Raw genomic sequence first — 22,529 nt, forward strand, 5'->3', positions numbered from 1 at the left:
TAGTGAAATGCTTCTGGTAAAATAAATGACAAAAGAAGTATTAACAATTTGAGGCAGTATATGTTCAAAGACAAAATGTAAAGTGTCAAACATGCTACCAGGAGCATTTTAGGATAACTTTTATATGCACAAAATAAAAACTCGAAGACTTCAGACATGCAGGAATAGGAAAAATTGCAAATAGCCATATTGTTCAAATTTGTAAGACATTGGCTAATCTCAAAGTTCTATTAGTATTTACCTATGTTTACATATGTAATTCTTTCATCAAAATTAATTTTCATTTAAATCTCATTAAAGGTGTTTCTTATCTAGTATTAGCTTCAGTCAGTATGTATGTAGGGTGTCCTTTATTCTGTATTTGGTTAACTAATTATATCATTAATGTCTACCTGCAAAAAATATGCTTCATTTTACTACAGTCATTTTTCTGGGACCTTGAAAAACAACCTGTGCTATGATTTGAAAGTTATATGTGTTTTATAAGTTGTCATTTTGTTTATTTACATCTAACAGTTATAGAGAGAAATTTTCCAAAATACCTTATTTATATGTAAATAAATTATTTACCTTTTCCTTTCTCTGGAAGGCAAATTCATTGCTAAGTTCAATTATCACTTCACTCTTATTGCCATTACAGCCAAAGGTATCCTTTGCTAAATATCAAAAAGTACTGAAAAAGATTTATTCTTATTATCTCCTGTTGTCCTTTCTGCCACTCGACTTTTAAGTCGCTTCCACATACTGAAGTAATAACACAACAAAGGGCTAAAGACAAATAAAACAAAAACAGCAAAGAACTACTGCAAAAACACTTGGTCTGATCTCTTCTCAAATTTCAGTATTCTCAAGATTTTAGGTATCAGGGCCACTTTGTACTCTTAAAAATTACTGAGAACCCTTCCTAGAGTTTTTTCTTATGTGAGTTATAATTATCAATATTTACCATATTAGAAACTAAGACACTTTAAATTGATTAATTTAAAATAAAAAATCAGTATGTTTAATATAAATAACATTTTTATGCATAGCCACATTTTTTAGAAATACATATTGTGGAGTGTGTCATTATTTTACATTTTGGTAAATCCTTTAACGTCAGCTGGATTCTCACACAGGCCTCTGCATTCAATTTGTTGCAACATCACTTGTCATGTAGTTTCTGAAAAGCTTAACAGTTTAATACTATTATTATTACTATGAAAATAGGTTTTATTTCCAGAATACCTTAAAAAGGTCTCAAGCAGCCCTAGCTCTCTGCAAACCTTACATTGAGAACTGCTTTTATACTAGAACTGAATTCCAGCCTCAAATCATGACCACTGGGCAAGCGCAGTCAAAGCCTCATCAGTTTAAGAATACCAGGTAGGTTTCTCTGATCTCATATTATCAGAGAGTGACATATGGGACATTTTCATAAGCCTTGTTCAGTTACAGAGCCTGGACTGCACGACCCAGACATGCTGCCACTCAAGTGCCCCCATTTAACAGCATTTTCTTCTGGTACCCAAGATTCCACCATCATTGAGCTATACCCAGCAACTCAAAGAAATGAGTAATGTTCTTTATGTTGTCCTCCTTGGGTCTAAATCTACGATGATTACATATTTATATCTGACTATATTATATATAATATAGTCAGATATTAATATGTATATTTATGTCTGACTATATTATATATAATATAGTCATATATTAATATGTATATTTATACCTGACATATAATATTTGTGTTTGAATATTTATGCCTGAAAAACTATTTATTTTGCACTTACTTACCTTTGATTTTTTTTTCACCAAAACTCTAGAATTCATGTAAGTATCAATATGGCTCTCTCTACCAGATCTTAGACTCCAATTAAGTTCAGTCCCTTACCAGAGAAGGGACTTTTGTGTACCAAAAGGTAAACCAGAAAACTGCTTTCAGACCCTAAGTCTGTGTGACAGCTATACTTCTAGGCGCCTGCATTCCCATCAATTGCTTTCTGAACTCAAAGTCAATGCTGCTTATAGTGATACCAACATTTAAAGTACATGAAGTATTCCACCTGCTCTTCTTCATCAAGAGAGTGTAAAGGAGCTGTTCTTATGCCATGTGCATTGTCTCTCAGTGCAATCACCAGTCAGATTGCTGCCATCTGAGTTCAGCGTTCCAGTAAGGCTGCCTGGGTTTGACCTGAACTTAACTAGTGGTGAGTTTAAGTCACTTAAACTCACCATGCCTGAGTTGCCTAAACTACAGAAGGCAGATAACACATGCTAACAGAAATTCTTAGCACGGCGTAAGAGAGCAATCAGTGTTACCTGTTAGATGTACCTGGATCCTTCTTATATAACACAGCTCAACACTTTGCTAGATCTCAAGGGTATTTTAACTTTATCAGAAAATAAAATGGAGAGGGGAAGAATTAAGCCCACCTTTCTGAATGCACTTTGTTGGTATCTGAAGGACCTTCCATCGTAAAATGATGGGTGAAGATTTTTCGTAATGTTCTAAAAAGGCTCATTATTTTCTGATATGGGGAGACTCATTAAAGAGAAATGGTTATCTGGAATCATGTTCTGAATAATAGCATCTAGAATTCAATACTATTTTTTACTTCTACTTAAATATCCCACCTAGCTTTATAGAACTTAAATAAAAATTTCTTAAGGTTGTATTACATTGGGTCACATGTTAAGGTGTGATAGGTTTTAAGTGTGTTTGTGTATGGGCACGTGTTTATAAAGAGCATGTGTGTGTATTTCCAGGTGATGGGCAGAATTCAGAATGTCATAAAGATTCTGTCCTAAAAACCTTTGTGATTACTTTAAAGAAAATTTTGCCTAACAAGTTCAGATTGTTCATATATGAAATGGGAAGTCCTTGTGGCTATATGCTTCCTTAATAATTAGAGACATGCTTTTCAGGAATATTTGAAAAAGAAGACCCTATGTACAAAAGTAGGGAATACAACCTAGACAGAATTATCCTCTGACAGTTTTTATGACTTTTACTTAGCTCTGGTTTATTAAGAAGCTTTGATTATAATTTTGAATTTTAGTGACCTGGTGTGTAGTTTCAGTTACAAACTATGATTAATCAATGCTTGGTATCAGAAGTTGTCTGTAATCAGATGTAGGTGGATAGAAGGTCTTATTATATATGGACTCTAACTCCCTCTTGATCTAAGCGCAAAGCACTAAAACTCCTAGGCCACAGATTTCCTCAGGCAATCCTGGAGCTAGAAAGGTATTGCTTTAGAAACTGGATTAGAGCTAGAGTTGTGGAAAGAGAGACGAGTGATGGTACATCATATACATACATGCTCATATGCATTCATTCACTATTTAATGAGCACCTATGGCACATTCAGTAATCTAAACAAATACACATGCTCATATGCATTCATTCACTATTTAATGAGCACCTATGGCACATTCAGTAATCTAAACAAATACACATGCTCATATGCATTCATTCACTATTTAATGAGCACCTATGGCACATTCAGTAATCTAAACAAGAAAGACACAGCCTTGCCATTGCTAAATTTACTTTATTGTTTTATGCCACCAGGTCAAACAACGTATCCTAAAGCAGAAGAGTTTCAAAAGAATTATGACACTTGTGGAGACCCAGGTCCAGGGTACTCAAGGAGTATAGAAGGGCACCGTTTCACAAACTATGTTGCCTCTCTCAACAAGTTTTTCAAAATCCCAAAAGATAAAGCTCAAGCTCAGAGAACATACCTCCACATCACAGGGGCACATAAAGCTTACTTTCGGTCCTGAAAACAATTCTGCAAAGTGAGCGTTGGTTACATTATGATTAGTAATCCTGTAGGCTCATTCTACTCAAAGAGTTATCAATTGGTGTATATGTGAAAAACTCATCCATGTTGACTCTGCCTTGAGAAGTCAAGATGGAGGAAAGCTGCCTTCAGGGACCAGTAGGGGCAAATGATCACAAAACAGAAAAAAAATAGACTGTTGAAAACATCAGTGCTGTCAAGAGATATGGGAAAGCCCAGCATTCAATGAAGAAGCAGGAAAAGTGTCCGTGACCTGTAGGAATTAGAGGTTATGTGGAAGGATTTAGAAGATGAGGGTGTACCCATTGGAACAGCTGCCTAATACTCAAGAGCCTCAAGCCTTCTGATTTATATATGCAGATACTACATATGGAATTTGTTAAAAATTAGATCGCCTCTACTTTTTGGGTGGTGCGGGTGGGAGGGGAGGAAGCAGTAGGCTAGAATCAATCTTTATACATGTCTAAGTTTCCCTACATAGCTTGCAACCACATGGTATTAAGAACTGAATTAGTGTGTTTTGCACAGAACTCTATTAAAGGCTTCTCTTGCTTTATTTATTGTTTTAATTTTTTTTTAATTTAAGGTAATTTTAGATTCACCTGCTTTTGTAAATAATAATAGAGTAATATTTGTTCCCTAATAGTAATACACTTTGGACTCATTTTCACTATCTAAATAAGCAAATATAAGGAATCTACCCCTAGTTTCATTGTTCAGATAAAAGCAGGCATTTAAAACATAAGCACGGAAAAGTAATAAAAGAAAACATTAGAGAGATTAAAATAATCAGATTGTTTTTTGATGCCAGAATTCCATGTTTTGAAACCATTTGTGGATGGATATGATTTATCTGCATACCAGTTTAATGGAAGTTTCCATGGTTCATATATTATTGATTTTAGTTTCAATGGGTAGAAATGGCTTTGCTCATATTCACCTTCCTATTTTTCATGAGCTCGAATTTTTGGTCTTTGAATTTTTATGTGAAATTGATCCATGTTATTCTTTTTGTCCTTCTGTAATTAAGTCTCAGAGCTTACACTTTTAAGAGAATTTGCCTCAACATATGAAATATGTGGCAAATTCCATGGGCATCTGGCAAGTAATGTGCTTTTAAAAAAAAATCACTAATTTTTTCCTCATAGAGCTCCTTTATAGGAAGCAATAGTCATAGTAATGGGTAGTATTCCTTAGAAAAAATTATGCAATCTTGGAGTAGAAAGGATATAATCAATTATTTCCAAACTCTTTTTACAGATGAGGTAAATAATCCCCACAGAATAGCAGCAATTTGGTCCTGGACACAGGTGTATAGTATTACACATAATGAGAATCAGGTGTCCTGACCCCAATCTAATGCTTTGGACATCAGACCAGCTGCCTGCCGGCAATTAGACAATCACCTGTAGTGCCAACATGTATTTAAAAAGGCTTTAAAAATGACAAGTAAAAATTATGTTGACATCTTTAACCATTAACAAAAAGGTGAAGAGAATCCCAACTTCTTCCCCAGACATTGTAAAGGTAAAACATAGAAATTTCCCATAGAAAATGTTAGAGGTTTTTAGGGTTGAGGGGAGAGAGAGAGATCTCAATTAGAAAATACTTGGCAACTGAAGAAACTTCAAATATTATTACTATAAAAAAAATCAGAAATATTTCTAGGTTGCTTACATAGAATAATATACTGAAAATTGACTAATGATTACATCTCTCATTCAGATATTTTAAAATTTTATTTCTGTAAATGGGAAGCAAAAGGCATAAAGCCTTCTTTAAATTTAATATTTTAAATTTAGACTCAATTATAGTTTTTTTATTCCTACATCATTACAATATTAACAGGTTTTCTAACATTAGCCACAAGTTCCTGCACCAGTGCAGAGTATCTCAATTCAGAGGGTGAATTATGGAAATTAAATAATTATATATAAATCAAATATTTTCACTTCTATTTAAGACCTAATACAGAAAGCTTAAATGTTCATATTGTAAGGAGGAGTTCCCAGTAATGCAACTATTTTGAGAGCCCTAAGCTAAACTGGGGTTTCAGTACCACATCCACCAGCAGCCCTGACCTACTAGGAAATGAAGGGGAGGTGGATCCACGTGTTTACAGTGTGCCTTTCACAGCTCTTTCTATTACCTGGTGGATGGCCTAATGTCTGGTTGTCTCACCCGCGACCAGAAGGTGACTCACAAGGGAAACTTGATTATACCAGCAGATGCCCTTATCGCTCTTGTCTGACCCGTGTGCAGTTTATGCCTGCCTGGCTCTCCCTCTGGTGCCAGGAGCCTGACCTTGTGTTCTCCACAGCTAGGGAAGTCCCTTTTTCTTCGGATGGAAGGTGCAAAATCAACCCACCACCACAGCAGAAAATGAGCTCAAGGATTTCTTACTTTCAGATTCTGGGAAAGGAGAGTGTAATGAGTTAGGCGAGCAGTAATGCGTCATTCATGCAAGAATGAAGAGGCAGACAGAGAGAACATGCGTGGCAACCAGCAGTGTATATGTAAAGCAATAGGGTGTGGGTCACTTTAAGTTCATGGGGAAATGTCTGAATGGTCCCTTTAAAGGAGGCAGGGGAAAGTGGGAGCCCCCACCTGCTAGGCGGGAGAGATGCCGGAAGTTCTTAACTCTGGCCACCAGCTTGAGCCATTTGGGTGTGGCAGAGAACCGGAAACTGTCTCACAGGTAACTGAGACCTGCTTCTGGTCTGAAAAGGTTAGAACTATATTCAAAATAAAGGACAAGACAATATCAAAATCATAGGAATTCACTATAGCAACCGACAAAGTCTTCCAATGTAAGAACACATTTTCTATTCTCTGATGTGCTTTAATTTCATAGGCCATGGTAGCAGATAATGTACATCTCTTTAAAGAATAAAGTGGGGCCACTGTAATAAATATGAAAAACAGATTTGAAGATGTAATTTTATTACAGATTTAATGAAGACTGCAGTGAATTGATTAAAAGAAATAAATTACCTATGGAAATATCCCTATAATATGTTAGTGTATAATTTGCCTTTCTTGTTAACAGAAAAATTCAGACATATTTTTACTTAATATTGCTAAGATCATAGATTAAATTAGTGGTAAAGCCATCTATGAAATTCCAATTTACCAACAGCCAGTCAAATTCAATTATATTTTGTAATGCTATGATTTGTTAGTTCCTGCATTTTACTGTCAGTATTATCTACATGTATGTTAAAGTATGACACAAAAACATTATTTTCAAAATGTAACTTCTATGGTAAACTTAATCCTATATTTCACAGGGATTAATGTAAAGCAGAAGCACACACAAATGTACATGCACATTTAAGAACTGTGTTTGCACTTTCTCTTTTTAATAAGTAGAAATCATACTTCATTAAAGTTTCTTGCAAACATGTTTTAAAGAGCTGAACTTTTTGTCATAATGAATTACAACTTGATGAGTTAAAGGAAACAGTAAAGTTGTCAAAATAGGATAAGAAATAATTTTTGATGCTCAACACAAATTCATTGCAGACAATGGAGCACATGTGGTAACTTGGCTCTCGCCCATTTTCTCTATCCACAGCAAACATCTTCTTGAAATAGGAAGCTGCACCACACTTATCTCAGGAAAGTATTTCATTGCTAGTGGCAGTGTAGTCAAAAGTTTTGAAACTCTGCTCATTATGTGAAGAAAGAGCTTAACAAGCATGCATGAAATACTGTACTGCCTCTAACTTGCTCTTCTTTCTGGATTTACAGAGTTTAATGAATCATTTAACAAAAACAGCCTAACTACCCAGGCATATGAAAGTCTGATTCATTCATCACCCAAAAGCCTTAACCACAGGGATGATACAGGGATGTCTTACAAATAGGAATGAGAATTCAACCATTTCTTGCAAGCTGAGTCTCCCACCCTCCAAGTATTGTTAAGGGTTACATAATATATTTTCCCCCTTATCTTTGAATCTTTAAACATTATTTTCTTCAGTCTTAGCTTTATCTTGGAAAAAAAAAACCCTGTCCTTTGGTGGCAAATGTTCCTGAAATCTGGGGTGCTACTTCGCTATGCATTAGCTGGATTGGGAACAGTGGTTTATACATAGCAAGAAACAGGAGCTCAGCAAACACATTTGAATAAGGAAATGAATGCATGAGTGAGTGAAAAATGGGAAAGTATCAAATAAAATGGGTACTGATTTCAGTGCGATGGGACTTTCTAAATCTCTCTAACCACTTAGATATCTTAGCTCTTAAGTCTGTTCTCACACTGCTATGAAGAAACACCTAGGACTAGGTTATTTATAAAGTAAGGGGTTTAACTGACTCACAGTTCAGCATGGCTAGGGAGGATTGTAAGTTTCTCAGGAAACTTACAATCATGGCGGAAGGCAAAGGTGATGCAAGTACCTTCCTCCCAAGGCGACAGTTAAGAGATTGCAAAAGGGGAAGAGCCCCTTATAAAACCATCAGATCTCGTGAGAACTCACTCACTATCACGAGAACAGCATGGGAGAAACCGCCCCCCATGATCCAATCACCCCCCACCAAGCCCTCTCCCTTGACACATGGGGATTACAATTCGAGATGAGATTTGGGTGGAGACGCAGCCAAACCATAACACTCAGGTATTAACGCATGTCAAAGGGATTATTACCAGGTTCCTTTTACGGCCAGAGTCACTTGACAATCTAAGTTGCTATTAGAAGTTGAGCACTTCTGGTGTGGAAGGACAGAGAAAAAAAAAAAAAAATCTTCCCACTCAAGGCACTTACAGGCATAATTAGAATGGGACTGATAAACACAGGAAGACCCAGTGCATTGCCTAGGGAAAGGAGAGGTTAGCCAGATCGTCCATTTCCTCCTACAGATGCTCAAGGACTTCATGTCTAAAACACCAAAAGCAATGGCAACAAATGCCAAAATTGACAAATGGGATCTAATTAAACTAAAGAGCTTCTGCACAGCAAAAGAAACTACCATCAGAGTGAACAGGCAACCTACAGAATGGGAGAAAATTTTTGCAACCTACTCATCTGACAAAGGGCTAATATCCAGAATCTACAATGAACGCAAAACAAATTTACAAGAAAAGAACAAACAACCCCGTCAAAAAGTGGGCAAAGGACAGGAACAGACACTTCTCAAAAGAAGACATTTATGCAGCCAAAAAACACATGAAGAAATGCTCATCATCACTGGCCATCAGAGAAATGCAAATCAAAACCACAATGAGATACCATCTCACACCAGTTAGAATGGCCATCATTAAAAAATCAGGAAACAACAGGTGCTGGAGAGGATGTGGAGAAATAGGAACACTTTTACACTGTTAGTGGGACTGTAAACTAGTTCAACCATTGTGGAAGTCAGTGTGGTGATTCCTCAGGGATCTAGAACTAGAAATACCATTTGACCCAGCCATCCCATTACTGGGTATATACCCAAAGGACTATAAATCATGCTGCTATAAAGACACATGCACACGTATGTTTATTGCGGCACTATTCACAATAGCAAAGACCTGGAACCAACCCAAATGTCCAACAACCACAGACTGGATTAAGAAAATGTGGCACATATACACCATGGAATACTATACAGCCATAAAAAAGGATGAGTTCATGTCCTTTGTAGGGACATGGATGAAATTGGAAAACATCATTCTCAGTAAACTATCGCAAGGACAACACCGCATGTTCTCACTCATAGGTGGGAATTGAACAATGAGAACTCACAGACACAGGAAGGGGAACATCACACTCCGGGGACTGTTGTGGGGTTGGGGGAGGGGGGAGGGACAGCATTAGGAGACATACCTAATGCTAAATGATGAGTTAATGGGTGCAGGAAATCAACATGGCACATGGATACATATGTAACAAACCTGCACATTGTGCACATGTACCCTAAAACCTAAAGTATAATAATAAAAATAAAAAAATAAATAAATAAATAAATAAAATGAAAAGCAAAGGAAAACAGAATCATCTTCATTTCACTAATGCAGGCAGTAGAAACGTTGAGTTGTAACCTTCTTTCTTTCTGGGGCTGTCCAGGTAACCCAGGAAAGAATAGTTCATCTCTGTGTACTTGAGTTCCTTTCTCTCTAAAATTGGGATATTAATGTTGACATCTGAAGGTTGTTTGAGAACAAAATGAAATTTTATTCCTGAAATTGACTTAAAAACAGTTAAGTGCTATACAAATCTAAGTTGTTAAACTTTTAAAGATGAGTTGAAGCTGACAGCTGCAGGAGGCAGAAATGGGTACTGAATATTTATATTAAACCTAGAAATTTCTATAGCCAGAAGTGCAAGTCAGAATTATTGCAAAGTACGCTCACAAGTTCCAAAATTGTTGAAAATGACATCTCTGCCTGACAGCTACAATGGAACTTATCCAGTGAGTCTTCACCTCAAAGTAACTAAAGAATATTTTTTTAAAAGACAAAAACACAAGCATATGATTATATCCTTTCTGTCCATCTTCCTGGCTCAAATACCTGGGGTCTGTTTCAGTCATGTGTCCCTTTAAATCCATTGGGTGATGCACTGAGACAGGTAATAGCAACTCCTCAACCTCTAATTTATGCCTCTTATTCTGTTTCTCTCCACTGACAATCTCCATTTTTCTATAGGAAGACAAATCCTAGTTTGTTAAGAAAAAAAAATTGTAAACATAAACAAGCAAAAATAAAAACTGGGGGAAATGACTGGGGTGAAATAGCAGAAATTTGCATATTACAAAACCCATTCTGTGCTCAATATCCATGAGTAAGGAAACACATACTGGACTGGAAACAAATTGAACTTGGAAAAAGACACACAAGTTATGGTATTATTAAATGCATAACACGTATAAAGACTTCCTTCCCTCCCTTTCTTCCTGTTTCCCTCCCTCCCTTCCTCCCTTTCTTCCTTTCTTCCTTCCTTCCCTCTTCCTCATTTTTCTTCCTCACTTCTTTCCATTTTCCATCTTTCCTAACTTCCATCTTCCTTCTATTCCTCATCTCCTCTGCCCAGTTTTCTCTATTTCCTTATTCCTTTCTCCCTCTTTTGGTTTCGACTTTTTGATTTCTCTCCTTTTCTCAGTATGTTTTATTATTTTTCCTTCTTTTATCTTCCTTTTTTCTTTCATGTTTCTTTTTTGGCTTATATGTATTAAAGTCAGCCCTCTGTATCCACAGATTCTGCTTCTGTGGATTCATCCAGCTGTGGATAGAAAATATTTAAAAAAATAGAACAATAAAAATTTAAAAATTCTCTATAAAAACTAAATAATACTTTATATTTAGTATTATAAGTTATCCAGAGATGATTTAAAAGGAGAAGGTGTGTTGGTTATATGCAAATACTACCAGCCTGGGCAACATAGCATGACACTGTCTTTATAAAAAATTAAATTAAATTTAAAAATAGAAACTAAAATAAAAAAGACAAAATGGATAGACTGTTTTTTTGTTTTGTTTTGTTTCGTTTTTGAGATGGGGCTCTCGCTCTGTCGCCCAGGCTGGAGTGCAGTCGTGCGATCTCAGCTCACTGCAACCTCTGCCTGCTGGGTTCAAGCAATTCTCCTGCCTCAGTCTCCTGAGTAGCTGGGATTACAGGTGCATGCCACCACGCCCGGCTTAGTTTTGTATTTTTAGTAGAGACAGGGTTTTACCATGTTGGTCAGTCTGGTCTTGAACTCCTGACTCGTGATCTGCCTACCTCGGCTTCCCCAAGTGCTGGATTACAGGCGTGAGACTGTTCTAAACACATGCTGCTAGAAGGAAACATATGCTGCCAGTATTTTATAAAGAGGACTGTAACAACGGTGGATTTTGGTCTCTGTAGGGAATCCTAGAACCAGTGGATGCTGAGAGACAACTGCATATTATATTATGTAATACAAACATATTGATCTTATAACTGGAAAAAACATCTACATATATATAAAATATTTAGATTTCAAATAAGCTGTTAGGAAAGGACAGACTGAAAAAGAGTTCACCTCTTGAACTCTTCAGTAATCAATTGGCTCTGGGTAACCTGGACTTTCTTCAATAAAATTACTCCTTGATTTGAAGAAAAGTGACTGAAGAAGCTGCAGGAAATTCATCTTCCAACATTCCAAACTAATTCTACTTCACAAAACTATAGAGGACCTCCCTTGCACTCATTATCCAAATAGAAGAAACTGTCTCAATCTGGCATAAGAAGTGAAGGAAGTGACCAAAGTGGCTTTTTTATTTCTCGCTTTACTGACATATAATTGACAAATAAAAATTATAGATATTTAAGGTGTACAACATGTTTTGATATGCATATATTTTGTTAAATGATTATTGCAATCAAGCTAATTAATATATCACCTCACTTAATTTTTTGGTGATTAAAATGCTTCTCTTTTAGTAAATTAGTAAATTCAGTAAATACTTCTCTTTTAGTAAATTTCAAGTGTACACCACACAGTTATAAAATACCATCACCATCTTGTTAGGTCTCCAGAACCACAGTGTTTCTTGACATTTCTGCGATTGCCAATAACACTAAATCAAGTCCATGAAAGGTTATCGACAATAGCTTTCATCACAATCAATGAGAAAAGTTCTCTGTTTAAAATAACATCACATAGAAATACTCATAAATGTCTTTAGAGCAATGTAAATAAATGATGTTTTATTTCTGAATAAAATAAAAGGTATGTTAACAAGATGATCTGTTTTATTATATCATGTTCATATATGTAGGAAAGAAAAGAGCCAGCCTAGCAAGATATTCCAGATGTAAACTAAGACTACATTTACATCTAGGAAAAAAACAAACAAAATATATATATATACATACACATAAACATATACATGTACAAATATACATCTGTAATACATATGATACTTTAAAATATATTGAATACTGCATTAAATGGAGATAATTTTATAATAAATACAAATAACTGACATTGTACCATAAAATGTATATGCCTAGATAATGTCTAGATGTCCAGATAAGAAGCATATGTATTTTTTTAATTGTATAAAGACATGTTTATTAATGCATATATACACTTCATATTCAAATTACTATATTCACATCTTTCTCTACCTGTGCCTTACATCACAGTATACTAAATTATTTATGCAACTAAGTAAATGTATATGGTAAAACAAAAATATTGCCCTATTTTACAATTTCTCTTGTTTGGTAGTTTAAGCAGCACACTGAATTATAATTAAAAATATCAGTAAAGTGACATTGTGAAGAAAAAATGGCAATGAATGAAAGAAGCTGGACATACTTTAAGCCAAATACTAGTAAGTATATAGAGGGCAAGGACACTGTGCCAAGTGTCATTCAGTAACTGCCATGTGTGCGAGACTTTAAAATACCCTCCTGCCCTTACAACATAGCTTTCCCACCAACGTTCTTGATGGTGATAATGATCTTATTTTCTAATACATGTAGTTAATATTCGCCATAGAAAAACATATTTAAAAGAATGGCAAAAGGAGAAAAAATGTTATATATGCACACACATAGTTAGATATTCACATTTGTATATATTCTATTATTTTTAATGCATCCACATATAAATCCACCATTTATTATATTCCATTAAAAAATACTTTGAATTCCAAAAAAGCTTTAAAATACATGATTCTAAAACAGATAGAAGGCCAGGTATGGTGGCTCATACCTGTAATCCCAGCACTTTGGGAGGCCAAGGCATGATGATTCCTTGCCTTGGAGCTCAAGACCAGCCTGGGAAATGTAGCATGACCCTGTCTTTATAAAAAATCAAATTTAATTTAATTTAATTTAAAAATAGAAACTAAAATAAAGAAGACAAAACGGATAGACTTTTTTTTGAGATGGGTCTCTCTCTGTCACCCAGGCTGGAGTGCAGTCGTGCAATCTCAGCTCACTGCAACCTCTGCCTGCTGGGTTCAAGCAATTCTCCTGCCTCAGTCTTCTGAGTAGCTGGGATTACAGGTGCATGCCACCAAGCCCGGCTTAGTTTTGTATTTTTCGTAGAGACAGGGTTTCATCACTATGTTGGTCAGGCTGGTCTCGAACTCCTGACCTCATGATCTGCCTACCTCGGCTTCCCCAAGTGCTGGATTACAGGCGTGAGACTGTTCTAAACATATGCTTCTAGAAGGAAACATATGTTGCCACTATTTTATACTATGACATATCATGACTACGTGCAATGTATTAAGCTACAGAAGAGTATGGTATAAAAGAATAGAAAGCATTTATCCTCTATGTTTACCTTTTCTGAACAAATCTAAGGTTTATTTCAGAGAAAAGTACCGAACCGAATAATGTAAATAATAAGATCCTAGACTTTGCTGTTTATCTAATGCATGCCTAGATGTTTACCTTAATTTTATCATAAATAATGTCACATAAAAGCACGTATCTTTCAATGGCCTACTGTTCTCACTTGGATCTTTGGAATGGGGGATATTATAACTTAAATGTTATTAGTTCTTATGTGTTAAGCTTTTCTGCAATGTTTGGAAGGTAAAAATCCAAACAGACTGAGCATTTTCTATGTCCATTTTCTTGTTCCATTTTATTTTTCCCCCTTGTGGGCTAAAATGAAAATTTTGTAATTAATATTCTTCGTATTGCCTCTTCAATACCACTCTTTTTCGAAATACTTGGTTATTTAATAAAGTCATTTGTCTAAGCAGATTCTTTAAGCAAACAGATTGCTCCTTGGGAATAAATTAGACATTTTCAGAAGTACTTTAACACTTTCACAAGGTTAGTCATTAATACTTTATAGAAGTCAGTTAATAAAAAGGAAAGAACATAACTCTTTCCTATACTAACTCTTTCATAAATTGAAAATAAAGATTTGTACTTAGAATATACATTAACTAGTGGACTCTAGAGTTGGATTAGTCAACTATTATAGCAATGAGGACATCATAAAATTACCTGTAGAGCAATTTAAGGGATAGCAATCACTCATGGAGTGCCTTCCTGCAAGGCAGGCATCAGGACAGCTATTCCTAATTTATTACCTAATTTAATCATCTCAACTTTCCAGGATACATATGCAACTCTACTTTCCCATTGAAAATAATAGAAATACTGAAATTAAATAAATAACATTTTCAATGTCAAAACTCAGAAACTTTGGATGGTAGGACCAAAATTAACTTCTAGGCCCATTCCCATTCCCTTCTAATACATTACCTTACCTCAAGTGGGAGGAATTAAACAAACCAAAATATAAATGCTTTTGTTGTTGTTGCTATTCTACTCAACCTGATAAAGAAATAAAGGTTTAATCATGTGCATATGCATTATTCCTTTCCCTTAATATCTGGATACTGCAGAAAGAACAATAAATGTTTGTGTGTAAAACATGTTTAATTTCTTTAAAGGGTTTTTGCATTCTTATCACTATTCTTTCACCATTACAGTACACTCATCATTTTTTTCTTATTTAATCTTTTTCTGTGCAAAACAATGATCACAGAAAGTTACAAAATGAGTCAGATGGACCACAGTAATAATGATAATTATTATTATAATAATAAACATTTGAATGGGGTGAAACAGAACAGTGGCAAGAAAAGTCATATCCATTTGAAAAGTAGCAAAATAAACAAGCAGTAGAACCATGGCCATCAATGATTGGATGAAATGAATGAAACTTTTTGAAATTTAAGTTGACTAAATGTACTTTCTTCCAAAACAAAGTTACGCTTTTAGAGATATCTAGATACATTTATTAAGCCTTATCTGTTTAACTTTAGGTTCTTTTTTGTTATAAACATTCTAGCATTTTCTCCAAATCTTCCCAGCCCACTTCCTTACTGCAGGTTCCTAGTAGCTTTATGATCAGGCATCCACCCAGGCAGGTACATGGCTCAGTGACACCAAGCAATACCACATTTAATTTTATTGAACATGAAACAGACACAGAATATGGATGGAAGGTAGCATTTCTCCATGGAATAGAGAAAATGAGAATAAGCTGTCATGGGTTAAGCAAGTTCATGTTTTTGTGCTATTCTTTTCATGTAGCATGTTAAAAAACCCAACAAATTATTTAAAGTAAGATACATTGTACATTATAAGAGAAACCCTTCTTAATAAAGGGGTGATTTAATGCTTCTCAAATCAAATGGTCTTGATACCCACTGAAATGCTTATCAATATTGATTAATAAACTGCAATTAATATAAAAATTCAGAAACAACAAAAACTGTATGTTTACATTTGAAAGAAGATCAAACTGAAAAAAAGTCTATTTGGAAAGAAACATTTTAAGAATAGCAATAAATTAAATATTCAATTACCTAAGTTAAAGAGCCATTATAATCATGTACTATTTTAGAATAAAATATAACATTTTGTTTTCTTAAATAGATAAATATGCTGGAGGACTAGGTTCTACAGTCTTTAGTTTTCCTATTACTATTTTGAACACCAGTTTCAAGAATGATGCAAGAAGATAAATAATTTATCAAGATATGAATTATAAAAGTTTTCCCTCTAGGGAATTTATTTCTCTAATGATGTTACCTCATTGAGATATGAATTTATCAATTCCCATTATTTGTTTGAAACATATTTTAAATACTAAATTTAAAGCTATACTTCTAAGCTCTACTATATTATTTAAAAAATATATTTGGGGTTTTAAATTATACTTTAATTTTTTGATCAATTATTTCGATGAAAGTGTCACTCTTGAATATCACAAAACTGTTTTTATTTGCTTTGGGTATATATCCAAATCTTTTTAAGGTTAAAATTACCCTACTCAGGCTGTGGCAGCAAAATTTTGAGATAGACCCCAATATTCTTTTTTGAATAATTCAAATATACAAATCTTGAAATATTCAAATAATAGAATATTTGTGAAATTAAGACAGCAGATATGTTTGCTTTCTGTTCATCAAAAATTATCCTGAGCCTGGCCTAAGGAGGAGATTTAGAGCATGAGAGAGATTCTGCCGCTAGCAGTTAAGAAGGCTGCCATATTGTGGGCGGGGCTTATGAAGAGAGCACACGCCAAGAACCTGAGAGTCTCTAGGAGCTAAGAGCATTCCCAGCTACCAAGAAAACAGGGACTTCAGTCATATAGTAGCCAATGCATTCTGCCAACAGTTTGAGGCATCTCAGAAGTGGATTCTTCCTTAATAGAGCCTCCAGATGAGGATATATCCAGCTGAGACCTGCTTCTGTCTTATGAGACACTGGGCAGAAGGCCTATCTAAAACAAGCAAGGCTCCTGACCTATGGAAACTGTGAGATGATAAACTTGTGTTAAGCTGCTACATTTCTCATAATTTGTTCTGCAGCAATAGGAAATGAATACACTGTTCCTTCCCCTACAATGACATAAAATAGAAGACAGCACAATTAGGAACATTTAGGCCATTATTCAAAATCTGTCTGAAAAAGAGTTGGAGAATTGATAATATTTTATACACACTAAAAGTTAGAACAATGAGAAATTAATGTTATTATTCTATTTTCAAAATCCAGTAGAGCTAGATAGCATTTACAAATTTTTATTCATGCTATAATCTACATTTGGACATTTTTTCCTTTCCCTTTCTCAATTGTTTTTCTTGTTTTTCAAAGAGAGATTGTAATGTTTTTAGTTATTCCTAAAATTTACAGAATAATTGCATTTACAATCATATCAGACTCTTGTAAATAAGGTTATATTATTGACATTATTGTTTATTACTACATCTTTTGTCACTATTTTGTTAGTTGCCACTAATCCCCCAAAATAAATCCTTTGGTTTTCCCATTGTTATATATTATTTTCCAATGGCTCCCTACTTAAATGGATTTTTAATTGGGAATACTGGAATACTCTAGAGTTAGCTGTCACATAAATACTGAAGATCTAATTGTTCTGAGAGTGAATTACCCCAATTTTCTAAAATAATTATACTTTAAACTTATATAATCATTTGAGAAACATTATAAACAGGAATTAGAAAATTGTATATGGTAATTCTGTCTAAAAATAACATTGCAGCACAAAATTTTGAAAGGAATAGCATGCATATATTTGAGATTCTGTTCTACAATCTTTCTGTCTCTCTCACATCTCTTTCTTACATTCCTATTTTAAGCACCTAGCAACGACTTTTCTGGAGCCTCAGGTAAATGGTTCCCTCATCCAACTTCAACTTTTATAGGCAAATAATGAGTGTTTTCACTTCTCTATTTAATTAAGAAGATCATGATTTGATATATTTACCTTCCATCGTATGTCATGGGATTGGGCTAATTTTAAATATAAATAATAATTCATGGTGAATTTTTATGTATTTTTATTTTGATTTTATTTTTGTGTCATTGAGTGTCCTTTTTTGTTTCAGAGAAAAAGCTAAGTTGTATCAATAATTGAGTTCCCTGGATAATCAAATGATGTCATATTTGACACTACTTTGAAAAAAACAACTTAAATCCATGTGATAAAAATTACCTTATTAAATCCTATGATAACCCTATGAGATGGGTGTAAAAACCTGGCCATGGGTAACAAAGCTATTAAGTGAAAGGTTGGAAATGATCTGGGAAGTCTGCCCTCAGTGTGTTGTGTTCTATGACATGCTGCACTGAAGCTGTGGCTCATAGACCTTTAGGGGTAGGCTAAGACTTTGAACCCTATTCTCCATGGAATGGGGCCACATTAAAGTATTATTTACTGTGTCCCCACCAAATCTCACATTGAATTTTAATATTCCCCACATGTAAGGGTGGGGCCAGGTGGAGATAACTGAATCATGGGGGGCAGTTTCCCCCATACTGTTCTTATGGTAGTGAGTAAGTCTCTCAAGATCTGATGGTTTTATAAACAGAAGTTCCCCTGCACAAGCTCTCTTGCCTGCCATCATATAAGATGTAACTTTGCTCCTTATTCACCTTCCGCCATGATTGTGAGGCCTCCCCAGCCATGTGGAACTGTCAGTCAATTAAACGTCTTTCCTTTATAAATTACCCAGTCTCAGGTAATTATTTGTTTGCGTACAGGAGCACGCATTTGCAGGCACCACGATCCTCTGATACCTGGTAAGTGGAAGTGATGCTAGAATGTGTCTACAGAGTGTATTGCGATCACCCAAACTTTCTATTTCTAGTTTGCCCAGATTTAGATAAAAAAGAAAAGAAAGAAAGCTTCACACCACAGAAAATATTTAATAAATCAAAAAATAGGAAAGAAGAATCTCCATGGGAAACTGGTCCCAAAGTTTTCGAGGGTTCATTGAAGAAATTTTGGTTTGCTAATTTTTTTCATCCTTTTAGTGGTCAAAAGGTCTGAACAACTCCTTGTTTTCAGTTTTGAAACAGTCACATCTCTCTCTACCCGCAAAGTAACCATGTAGCGCAGATCCATAAAAAACAGAGAAGAAGGAGCGCCAGGCAGAGGCCTGTCCCTCTGGAAGGGGCTCCACCTCTACATCTGCAAAAAGAGAAGGAACCAAAGAGGGCTCCAGCACTTCTCTCCCGGAAACAAGCTCCTTTTAAATGTGAAACCCAGTCACCCAGCAGTTCCTTACACAGGTACATCTCTGAATACCAGGCCAGTTCTAGAGGAAACAAAACCATAAGTTGAGAGAAAAGGACTGTCATGGGCATCTAGTCACTTTCTACATGATCCATCATACTTCCAGGAATTGGGAGCTACTGGTCTTGGAGTGGAATAGCTTAGACCACATCCACCGGAGGTCACCCTTTAAATAGGCCATCGTGAGGAGTGGCAAAAAGGTAAACGGCACCAAACAGAGAAGGGCAGGCTGGGAGGACTGGTGAATGTGAGAGGCCACTGTAGCAGTGAACAGATCTACAAAGTATCCCATGAAAGTAGAAGACCTTCTGCATGCGCCCAGAGATGTTGGCAGGTCCAGGGCCACCACAGGAGTCCCCACTGGCTTGTTTTTTTGTTAATTGTCATAGCGAAGGTCAAAGCATAGCAGACAACCAGGCATAACTATGTCTCCAATGCCCAACATGAGGAAGTGGCTCCCAGTGGAAGTGGGAAGACCAGTTTTCCAGGCAGAGACAGGCAAGGAACATCATGCCCAACACCGGGCCCCAGGTTGAGCTTCCGGGATAGAATGTAAAGGGGATTTTCAGCCAGCTGCCATGGCCACGTTCACCACGACACTGCTATTAAAGATGTAGGCTGAGAAAAATGCCTAAAAGACATCATAGATTAAAAGCCCTGAGTGAAGCAGGCAGGGGACTTTGAGGCCCAGCAGGCGGACAAAGAAAATTACAGTGACACGGAGACCCATAGCCAATGCATCTATGAGAAGTCAATGGCCAGTGAGAATCCAGGTGAGGATGAGCACGACAGACAGAGATAATAACAACTCGGCAGTAGTGAAACATCCACAGAAACCCAGGGAAATCTTGTTCTGAGATGAACAGAGTCTCGTTAAATACTGGCACATCAGGAGAAGAAGAAAAGCAAAAGTTATATTGTAAGAACTGCTGTACATATTGTGAAAACTACTTGAGCTCAGTCAAAGAAGCAAAACAATAATAAAAGAGAGACAGATGCTCCAATCGGAAGGAACAGAGCCTGGGTAGAGTCAATTATTTGATGCTATTATTGGTGCTGTTGCCATTGAAAGACACAGAAGAACTATTACTGTCTTTCCGTGTACTCTCTTGTCTTTCTGTCTTTTCTACACACCAGTCTGTTGAGACTCGGAGGTTGAAATTTGCAACACAGAGATATTAAACTTTTTCAAGGGTATTTAATCTGAAATCTGTACAAATTGTTATTTTAGTATTAAACCAAAAGCTGATATATTTTCTGGATGAATTTGATAAACATATCTCTAAAGCAAAAATCATTACTTAGTAATAAAGTTAATTACATACATTTCTAATCATTAAGAACAGTAAATAAATACAAATTCAATTAATCTTCAAATGACATATTTAAGAAATAAAACTTCCAGTTTAGGATGCCAGACTGACCACATATGAGCATCTCTTCTTGCCTCCAAGATACCATGAAATTACGTGAAATTATGAGGTATGTTTATTATAAAGTCATAATGACACATAGAAATGGAAGGCCATCAGGCTATGAGATAGTTTTACACACATCTATAATTCAAAAAACAAATGGAGGAGGACAATGGATGAAACAAGTTGGAGGAAGTATATCCCAGAGAATTCACAAAACTGCAACTCAGAGACTGAGAAGCCAGAAAATACATGGCTCCAAGTGGATGTGTTCAGGAAGAAATAATCAAAAATTCACCCAACAGATAGCACATTGCATACCTTCAGAAAAACTGAGTGCCCGGGGACATACCACCCTGGGCAAGAATTGGAGAATTATTCTTTCAAGAAATAATACTCAGGAAGAAAGATGAAACTCTTTTCTAAATAAATGAAGGCTAGTATTTAGACATTTCTCCAGATCTTCACCGTTTAAAGTTCATGAGTCACTAAGTTTGACTTCTGTACTTACCTCAGCAATCGCCTTTGCATTGCCTTGTTGTTAAATATGAATGAGCAAAGAAGACTCTGGCCATTTGAAGAAACACTGCGACATGAAAGTAACCTACCTCTCTGCAGAAAGGAGATTAAAACTCAAAGGAAACACTAATGATTTTTTTTAAAAAGCAGTTTCTTAAAAATGAAACAAGAAAACCTCTAAGTATAATAGTATCTCCCAGGGACTTTAGGATGTATTACATCACGAGACAATAGGCTGTGGAAAGGAGCTCTTGGATATTAAAAATAAAATTGCCATAATAAATTAGAAGAACTGAAAATATGGTTGCTAAACAAATAAATTTAAGAGTTGGAGAGATGAAATTCTGACAATATCCCGGAAATATAAAACTGAAGATATAAAGAGATCTAGGATACCCCGATTCATGAAGATCCATTGGCGAGTTCAGTGCCAGAACCAGGGTGGGAGCAGTTGCAAAACATTTGTAGTGAATAAAGAAATTAGTTTATCAGTGTAGTTACCTCTGGGTGATTTAATTTCTCAACTTTTCTGTGTCTTCCAGAATGTTTAACAGGGAGGAACCCTATCTTCTGGGAGCTGCAAAATATGCTTGCACCAAAAAGTAAGCCAACGAAACAGGGAATGAAGTAAAAAACCAAGAATGTTTCATGTGCCTGTGAGATGCCTGGATTCTTCAAGATGGCAAGATCCAAGGAAAGAAAGGTCAAGATGGCGGCAGGTCACCTCCAGCAGCTGGATGAGATTATGTGCAAGGGCATTTCTTCGTGTCCACTGCCTCAGCATCCATCCCCTCTGATTTTAGAAAAGTCTTACAAAAAATGTGCTAAGAGTTTAAGAAGATACGACTAATTTCAACAAGAAGTATGAGTGGGAATTGAGCTCAAATTGTGTAGTATCTATATATTCATGAAGTGCTAATGGATGTAAGTTGGAAAATGTGATAATATGCTCATTTGCGTAACTTAACGGTATAGATATATACATATGATTAAAGATAACTTTCTAGTTTCAATGAAATTTCATCAGGACACTGACTTAATGCGTAGAAAATCTGACAAAGCAGGTACTGAGAACACATATGTCATAAAAGTGATTATGCACATTTCTAAAATTGTCTTACATTTCTGATAGTTGCAAGTAGCCTTTGCAATTTGCTCAGTTGTAAGCATAGCACAATATTTAGTTATTGTGCAACATGGTTCAGGAAACAATCAGATATTATGGAATCTTGAGTAAGATAAGTCAGATAATATTGTGCAC

The 22,529-nt window shown here is 35.6% G+C and overlaps 1 pseudogene; it reads right to left on the reverse strand.

Moving 5' to 3' along the window:
* Positions 1-19,428: 19,428 nt before the first annotated feature.
* LOC129488105 (signal peptide peptidase-like 3) lies at positions 19,429-20,771 on the reverse strand (annotated as a pseudogene).
* Between the last annotated feature and the right edge of the window lie 1,758 nt (positions 20,772-22,529).

This window comes from Symphalangus syndactylus, chromosome 1, assembly GCF_028878055.3.
Source record: "Symphalangus syndactylus isolate Jambi chromosome 1, NHGRI_mSymSyn1-v2.1_pri, whole genome shotgun sequence".
Classification (NCBI taxonomy): domain Eukaryota; kingdom Metazoa; phylum Chordata; class Mammalia; order Primates; family Hylobatidae; genus Symphalangus; species Symphalangus syndactylus.